Consider the following 9,489-nt stretch of genomic DNA (forward strand, 5'->3'; position numbering starts at 1 on the left):
CATGGTGCATAATTCTTTTCATACATTGCTGGATTCTATTTAATAGTATTTTGTTGAGGATTTTATGTCTATATTCATAAGAAAATGTAAGTGAATAGTATATCATTTTCTTTTCTTGTGATATTCGTCTGGTTTTGATATAAGGGCAATACTAGTCTCATAGAATTAGTTGGAAACTGCCCCATTCCATTTTATTTTAGGAAGTATTCATGAAGAATTCATAGTAGCTCCTTTTCAAATGTTTGGAAGAATTTACCAATGGAGCCATTTGGTCTTGGACTTTTCTTTGTGGAAGTTGTTTGATTACTAAGTCAATCTCTTTGCTTGTATAGGTGTATTTAGATTTATTTCTTCTTGGGTCATTTTTAGTTGCTCTTTCTAAGAATTTGTCCATTTCATTTGTGGCATATAGTTGCAGTTGTTCACAGCGTTCTCTTATAATTATTTTTATTTCTATAAGGTTAGTAGTTATGTCCCCATTTTCATTTCTGACTTTAGTAATTTGAGTCTTCTCTCTTTTTTTCTCTTTGGTCTAGCTTAAGATTTGTCAATTTTGTGGATCTTTTCTGAGAATAAACACTTGGTTTAGTTGATTTTTCTATTGTTTTTATGTTCTCTACTTCATTAATGTTCACTGTAGTATTTATGATTTCATTCCTGTTGCTTGCTTTGGGTTCAGATGGCACTTCTTATTCTAGGTTCTCGAGGTGGAAGTTTATTGATTTATAATCTTTCTTCTTCTTTCCTGTAAGTCATACCTGTAAACTGCCCTCGAAACACTACTTTAGCTGCATCCCAGAAATACCCATGTGTTATTTTTAAATTTTTATTAATCTCAAAGTATTTTCTAATTTCCTTTGGGATTTCTTCTTTGAGCCATTGGCATTTAGTAGTGTGTTCTTTAATTTGTATATATTTGTGAATATATATACATCCTATAGCATGTTCCATGTATACTTGAAGAAAATGAATATTCTGTTCCTGTTAGATACAGTGTTCTATAGATATGAGTTAACTCTAGTTTGTATGTATTCTTGTTCAAGTCTTCTGTCTCCTTGTTGATCTTCTGCCTACTTGTTCTATCCATGATTGAAAGTGTAGTCTTGAAGGCTCTGATGATTATTATTGAATTGTCTATGTTACTCTCCATCAACCTTTGCTTTATATATTGCAGGGCCATAGTTAGGTATGTATATAATTGTTATAATTTCCTTATGGATCAACAGTTTTATCATTATAAAATGTCCCTCTTTGTCCCTAGTAAAAAATGTTAAAGCTACTTTACTTGATATTAAATAGCCACTCCAGCTTTCTTACAGTTGGTGTACACATGATAGAGCCGTTCATCCTTATGATTTTAACCTATTTGAATCTCTGAATCTAATGCTGTGTCTCATATAGCCAACATATAGTTGGATGATTTTTTTTATCCACTATGACATTCTCTGCTTTTTGAATGGATTGTTTAATCCATTCACAGTTAATGTTGTTGTTGATATAGTTGGACTTACATCTGCCATTTTACTTTTTGTTTACTCTATGTCTGCTTTACTACTTTTGTTCCTCTCTTCCTCTTAATTCTTTCTTTTGCATGAGGTGAATGTTTTCTAGTATAACATTTTCCTTTTTTTAATGACTCTTTCTCTATATTTTTTTGGTTACTACTTTAGCAGTTGCTCTAGGGCTTACCACACATATCTTATAAAAATCTACTTTGTATTTCTACTAACTTCATTCCAGTGTGATATAGAAATAATATTCCTAAATAAATCTATTCCCACCCTACCCTTTTGTTCTATTGTTGCTATACATATTAAATTTATATGTGTTCCAAATCAAATAGTACATTGTTACAACTGCTGTTTTATACTAAGAAGATGAGAAAAGAAAGCGAGTATGTATTTACTGAGTTGTTCTATTTGTCTTATTATTTACCATTTCTGTTTTTTAAATTGGTACATGCAGGTTTGAGTTACAATCTGGTGTCATTTCCTTACTGCAATGTAACTCCCCTCCTATCCACCTCATTTATGTTATTATTGTCAAATATATGACATCTGTGGTTCAGCAATACATTTATATATGTGCTGTTTCTTTTTTTTTTACTTAAAAATTTTTTAATGTTTATTTCTTTTGAGAGAAAGAGACAGACACAGAGTGTGAGCAGGGGAAGGCAGAGAGAGATGGAGACATAGAATCTGAAGCAGGCTCCAGGCTCTGAGCTGTCAGCACAGAGCCCGACGTGGGGTTTGAACCCATGAACTGTGAGGTCATAACCTAAGCCAAAGTTGGTCGCTCAACCAACTGAGCCACCCAGGCACCCCACATGTGTTTTTTCATACAACTGTTTTTTAAATCAGCTAAAATAAGAAAGAAGAAAATAATATGTATTCTGGGTTTGTTTTTTCTTTTTGGTAAATAATTACATAATTACTCTTTAACAGTGCTTTTTTATTTTTCATGTGGATTAGAATTTTCATTTGGATTTACTTCCTTTTAGCCTGAAAAGCTTCTTTTAGTATTTCTTATAAGATGGGTCTGCTAGAAGAAAATTGGCTCAGTTTTTGATTACCTGAGAATGTTTTTATTTCACTCTCATATTTGAAAGATAGTTTTGGCAGATATAAGATTCTGAGTTAAACAGTATGTTTCTTTCAGCACTCTGAATATGTCATACCACTGCCTTCTAGCCTCCATTGTTTCTGATAAGAAGTCGCCTGTTATCTTATTTGGATTCCTTTGTATGTGATAAGTCAATTTCTCTTGTTGCTGTCAAGATTTTCTCTTTCTCTTTGTTTTCAGCAGTTTTACTCTTGGTGTGGATTTCTGTGTACTTGTCCTGATTGGACTTGTCTGAGCCTCATGAATGTGTAGACTAATGTTTTTCAGCAACTGGGAAATTCTCGGCCATTATTTTTCCTAATATTATTTCTGTTTTCTCCTCTCCCTCTCCTCCTAGAATTCTATTACATGTATGTTCGTGTACTTAAAGGTGTCCCAATTTTCTCTGAGACTCTTCCACTTTCTCCGTTCTATTTTCTCTCTCTTCTTTGGATTGTGTAATACCATTAATCTGTCTTTAAGTTCACTAATTCTTCATTTGCTGGTTCAAATCTGTTATTTAGCCCCTCTAATAAAAATTTTCATTTCTTTTATTATACTTCTCCAGAATTTTCATTTGGTTCTTTTTAATACTTTACATGTCTATTGATATTGTCTATTTGGTGAAAGAAACATTGTCTTTGTATCTTCCTTAAGTTTCCGAAGCATGGTTTCTTTTAGTTCTCTGAACATATTTATAATGGCTGTTTTGAAGTCTTAGTCTGTTGCGTATGACATAATGACCTTCTTAGAAGCACTTTCTTTTTTCTTTATATCCTATGTAAATATATTTTTGTTTCTTTGTATGTCATGATTTTTTGTTGAAAATTAGACACTTTAGGTGGTATATTACAGCAACTTGGATCACCCTTCCTCCTCTCGTGACTTATTTTGCTCTTTGTTTTGTGACCTGGATAGGCAATTTTAGTGAAGTCTGCTTTCACCACATGAAGCCATCGCTGTTGCTCCTCTGGGGACAGAGCCTTGAGTGTGTACACAGGTCCCCTAGAATGGCAATGCCTTGGCAGGGCTCTCTCTGATCACCTCTTTCTCTAAGTTCCGTCAGGCTGTCTTCATGTGATGTTACTCCCCATGCCTTCGGTGCAACTGATTACCAACAGCTTGCGTTATAGTTTTTGACAATGCCCTGGGCCATGTGCTCCTCAGCAATCTGATCCAATTCAGTGTAGACAGGACTAGACTTTGAAGCCAGTCTTTGAGGTTTGTTTTGTCCTCAGGGTGTCTTCTTAGCCATTTATTTCTCTAGTTCTCTCTAGGCTTATGAACTAGATGGCCTGTGGTTTAGCTTTTTGCTCCTAAGAGGAGCTGTTGTTGAAAGTCACCTTAAGCTTAAACTTCTCCATGATTTTTTTTTTTTTTCAAATAACATCGGTTCCTTCGTGGAGAGCTTTGGAGCTCTCTTTTCTTATGGGAAGCCTCTTCTCCTAAACGATGTCTCTGACCCACTACTCTGGACCCCAAATGGGGCAGTAGCCTCTGCTCTGCACAACTCTTCTTTCTTGGTCTGGGAGCTCTGCCCTAATCTGGGGCAAGGGTGGTGAGAGCCCTAGTCTTCTTGGCTGGCTGTACTTAAGGTAGAGCCTTTTTACTATGAGTGGAGGTTAGTGGAGGAAGGAGCTCCTGATACCTTGGCCACACTCACCAGGAATTCCTCAACTTGAAACTGGAGGGCATTAGAAATGCTGGTGGCCTGCCCTTCCTGGCGAGGTATATTAAGATTTGTTTGGGAGCTAAAAAGAAGGGAGGGCACCGTCTTCTTGGCCACATTTACCCAAAGTAGAGCTTCTATCAAGCCGAGAGTGAAGAAGGAAAGAAGGAATGGGCCATGGTTCAAATGCCACAGATTCTTGCTGTTCTTACCGAGTTTTAGTATGTTTCCTTGAATAAACTTTTCTTCATTTATTATATGCCCTCAGGACAATTTCCAGAGACTTTAAATAATTGTATTTTTAAAGTTTATTTATTTATTTTTGAGAGAAAGAGAGGAAAAGAGAGGATTCCAAGCAGGCTCAACACTGTCAGTGTGGAGCCTGAGATAGTACTCTATCTCATGACTGAGAGATCACAACCTGAGCTGAAATCAAGAGTTGGACACTTAACCAAATGAGCCACACAGATGCCCCAATAATTGGGTTTTTTAATAGCTTTTACCAGATTTGCTTTTTTTCCTCTAGTGAGTGAGTCCATGGAGCTCCTCATGCTAACATCCAGCCATAACTTTTTAATGAACTGCCAAATTGTTTTTTGAGTGTTCGTACCATGTTATGTCCCAACTAGTCCCAGTTCTGCTACAGTCTCAGTCTCTGGTCAGTCTTTTCGATTTTAGTCACTCTCATAGGTATGTAGTGGTATCTCCTTATGCTTTTAACTTTATATTCTGATGGCTAATAATGTTGGGCATCTTGGCATATGTCTATTTGACATCCATATATGTTCATTGGTGAAGTGCCCGTTTAAAGCTTTTGCCCATTATTAAGTTGAATTTTTCTTTGAGTTTTGAGAATTCCTTATCTACTATCACTACAAGTTCTTTATTGTATATATGCCTTGCAAAGTTTTTCTCCAAGTCTGTAGCTTGTCTTTTCATTCTCTTAAGAGTGTCTATTGCAAAGTGGATGTCTTTACTTTTGATGAAGTCTAAGTTATTAATTTGTTCTTTTATGCATGGTGCTTTTGGTGTTGTAGCTAATAAATCTTTGCCTATCCCAAGATCATAAGGCTTCTCCTAGAAGTGTTATAGTCAGGGGCTCTGCTTTTAAGTATATGATCCACTTTGAGTTCAATTGTAGATACGAATTTGGGATGGAACGTCAATTTTTTTTCCCTACTGACATCCAATTGTTTCGGTGTAGTTTGTTGAAAAGACTATCTTTCTTTCCTGAATTGCCTTTGAGCATTGTTAAAAGTTAGCTAACTGTATTTATATATTTGTGAAAATTGATTTCTGGACATTAACATGCTTTACTATCTTTGTGCCCCTATCCTACTGTTCTGATTACTGTAGTTTTATGACAAGTCATGTGATGAGCTAGTATTAGTCCTTCAACTTTGTTTTTATTTTTTAGAGAAGAAGTTTGGTTTTGGGTCTTTTTTTTTTTATATCTTCCATGTCTCTATTTAACTTTTTAAACATATAGAATACAATTACAATGACTACTTTAATATTATTCTCTGCTAACATTAATATGTTTCACTTCTGGGTCAGTTTTTTTTTAATTTTTGAGAAGAAAATATATTTATTTTGAATTAATTTGAAAAAACAAATAATATTCCTAGAAATGGAATATGAGTCTGTTACATTGTAGGTAGATTGAATGCAAGCACAAGTACAAAAAAGTCTCACTTTTGTACCCAAAGCATCTTAATACTTCAGGGACCATGAAATCATGACCTGAGCTGAAACCAAGAGTTGATGCTTAACGGACTAAACCAGCAATAATTGGTGGCACCCCAATGATTTTGTATTTCTACAAATATTATTGAGCTTCATTCTGGAACACAGTTAAGTTACTCAGAAACAGTTTGATGATTTGAGGTCTTGAGGCCAGAACAGCATTCAGTCTAGGGAAAATGACTCCCTAGCCACAAGCCAAGACTATTCTGTGTTGTCTTCACAGAGCCCTGTAAATCATGAGGGTTTCCACTCAGGCTGGCGGAAACAGACACTCTCCCAGGTCTTATGAAATCTCTGGACACCATTGCCTCTAATCCTCTCAGGTGGCTCTTTCTCCATCCTTGAATAGCTTTTCACATGTGTATACTGATCCATACTCTGGTACATCCTTGAAGGGAGCCCTCTGAAGTTCTTTCTCCATGCGGGTCTCTACTCTCTAGTATCTTGTGCTACGACTCTCGCCAGTCTCATCTTCGTCTCTCAGCTCAGACCGCTGGACTCTATATTTTCCCTCTCCCTGCACCATGACCTAGAAACTGTCAAAGGCAGTAAGCTGGAGTAGTCATGGGGCTCACCTCCTTTGTTTCCTGGCTCATAGAGATCAATCACTTTTCTTCATTGCTTGATGTTCAATGTCTTGAAAAAACCATTTTTTTCATACGTGGTATTTATTTTTTGGTTATTTCATATGGGAGGGTAAATCTGGACTCTGTTACTCTATCTTGGCCAGAAGCAGAAGTCTTTTCATTGTTTAATTTCATAAGTTAATCTTCATAAAAAATAATTACCTTGATGGGGCACCTGGGTGGCCTAGTCGGTTAAGCGTCTGACTTCAGCTCAGGTCATGATCTCGTGGCTCATGAATTCGAGCCCCATATTGGGCTCTGTGCCGACAGCTCAGAGCCTGGAGCCTGCTTCAGATTCTGTGTCTCCCTCTCTCTCTCTCTGCCCCTCCCTTACTCACGCTCTGTCTCTCTCTCCTTCAAAAATAAATAAACATTAAGAAAATAATCACCTTGGGAGGTAAGGAGGGTGGGCTGGAAGGCTGGAGTTTAAAGGGGCTGGATCAGACTCAGAGATGAGTGTGGAGGCAAGAAGAGAGAGACCAGGAGATCTCCATTCAGGCGCACTGGGATTTGACTCATGATTCCCAGTCCAGGAAGGTTTCTGCTTTTGCAGCCAGTGTCCCAGTCTTGCGGCTCAGGGTTGTTTGAGACCTGGAAGGAAGAGTTCTATGTAGGAGTTATGGCTGTCTCATCCCTGGGGCAAAGGACCTATTTCTGGCCCCTTTGGCATCTGAACAAAGCACTTTCCCAGGCATATCTTCTCCCAGGTATCGTTCTATCCCCCACCTATGGTAGGCGGGAACATCTTAAGGCCTGGCAAACGGTGTGGCCACAGCCAGGAGCTACCAGCATGCTCCAGCTCTCACCTAAGGCTGCCAGCACAATCTTGATGGCTGGCAGTGATTCCTCATATAAAAATACAGTGGTTCCAGACCTATTTCTTTTTTTTTTTTTCCTCATCAAATTTTTGTTTTAATGGGCCTCAAAATTCTGTGACAGACCTTTGGTCAAGTTGTTTCCATTAAAAAGTACTGATTTTAAAAACTAATAACTTGAAACTGCCACACACACCACACACACAAAAAAATGGTCCACAAAACATTCTCCTTTCCTTCTGAAGGTTTTACAATGCATTGTTATCATCAACCGGTCTTTTACTATTGTACTTAAATGGCCACCTGGCGCAAATAGTTGTGACACCGTTCTTCCGCCACTGATCAAGGCAGGTATGGGCATAAGATTCATTTAGCTTTCTGAGCTTCCTGGGCAGACTTGGTGACCTTGCCAGCTCCAGCTGCCTTCTTGTCCACTGCTTTGATGCCACCCACAGCAACCTTCTGTCTCATGACACAAACAGCAAAACAGCCCAGAGGAGGATAGTCAGAGAAGCTCTCAACACACACACAGGCTTGCCAGGAACCATATCAACAATGGAAGCATCGCCAGATTTCAAGAACGTGGAGCCATCTTCCAGCTTTTTTCCAGAACCACGATCAATCTTCTCCTTCAGCTCAGCGAACTTGCAGGCGATGTGATCTGGGTGACAGTCCAGCACAGGTGTGTATCCAGCACCGGGATGGCCTGGATGGTCCAGGATAATCACCTGAGCCATGAAGCCAGCTGCTTCCATTGGCGGGTCATTTCTGCTGTCACCAGCCACATTGCCACGACCAACATCTTTAACAGATACGTTCTTGACATTGAAGCCCACATTGTCCCCAGGGAGAGCCTCACTCAAAACTTCATGGTAGATTCCAACAGACTTTACTTCAGTTGTAGCACTGACTGGAACAAACGGGACCACCATGCCTGGTGAACACCAGTCTCCACTCAGCCCACAGGGACAATACCAATACCACCAATTTTGTAGCATCTGGAGGGGCAGATGCAAGGGCTTGTCAGTTGGACGAGTAGGTGGCAGAATGCAATCCAGAGCTTCAAGCAGTGTGGTTCCACTGTCATTGCCATCTGTACGGGTGACTTTCCATCCCTTGAACCGAGGCGTGTTAGCACTTGCTCCAGCATGTTGTCACCTTTCCAATCAGAAATTGGCACAAATGCCACTGTGTGGGGGTTGTAGCCAGTTTTCTTAATGTAGGTGCTGACTTCTTTAATGATTTCTTCGTATCTGTAGGGTGGCTCAGTGGGATCCATTTTGTTAACACCAACAATAAGTTGTTTTACATGTCAAAAGGGCATACTCATGGGTCTGCCCGTTCTTGGGGGTGCCTGGTTCAAATTTGCCAACATAACCAGCAACGATCATGACAGCACAGTCAGCCTGAGATGTGCCTGTAATCATATTTTTGATACAGTCTCTGTGTCCTGGGGCATCAATGCTGGTCACATAACACTTACTAGTCTCAAGTTGCCACAGGGAAATATCAATGGTGATAATCACGTTCACATTCAGCTTTCAGTTTATCCAAGACCCAGGCATACTTGAAGGAGCCCTTTTCCATCTCAGCGGCCTCAGATCAGATGACCAGTAGTAGTAGACTTACCTGAGTCTACATATCCAATGACGACGATGTTGATATGAGTCTTTTCCTTTCCCATCTTGTTGTAGGTTTAGCGGTGGTTTTCACAACACCTGTGTTCTGGTGGCAAACTCATTGTGGAAAAGGTCTGGACCTATTTCCTAAAAAGTCTTTCTTTCTTCTTCAATTCCTTTGGAACTCTTGTCAAAAAATCGGTTAACCCTATAAGGGTGGATTTATTTCCGGACTACTGTCTATTCCATTTATCAGTTTTTCCATCCTTTTGCCAATGCCATAATGAGTCTTGACATAGTGTAAGTCTACCAATCTTTCCCTTCTTTCTCAAGATGGCTTTGGATACTCTAGCTATGTCACATTTCTATATACATTTTAGGATAAACTTGTCAATTTCTTTTTTTTTTTAATT

General features: G+C 38.8%; 1 pseudogene; it reads right to left on the reverse strand.

Annotated features, from left to right (window-relative positions):
- Positions 1–7,823: 7,823 nt before the first annotated feature.
- LOC101093150 lies at positions 7,824–9,156 on the reverse strand (annotated as a pseudogene).
- Positions 9,157–9,489: the final 333 nt, after the last annotated feature.

Source organism: Felis catus, chromosome D4 (genome assembly GCF_018350175.1).
Source record: "Felis catus isolate Fca126 chromosome D4, F.catus_Fca126_mat1.0, whole genome shotgun sequence".
In the NCBI taxonomy this organism is placed as follows: domain Eukaryota; kingdom Metazoa; phylum Chordata; class Mammalia; order Carnivora; family Felidae; genus Felis; species Felis catus.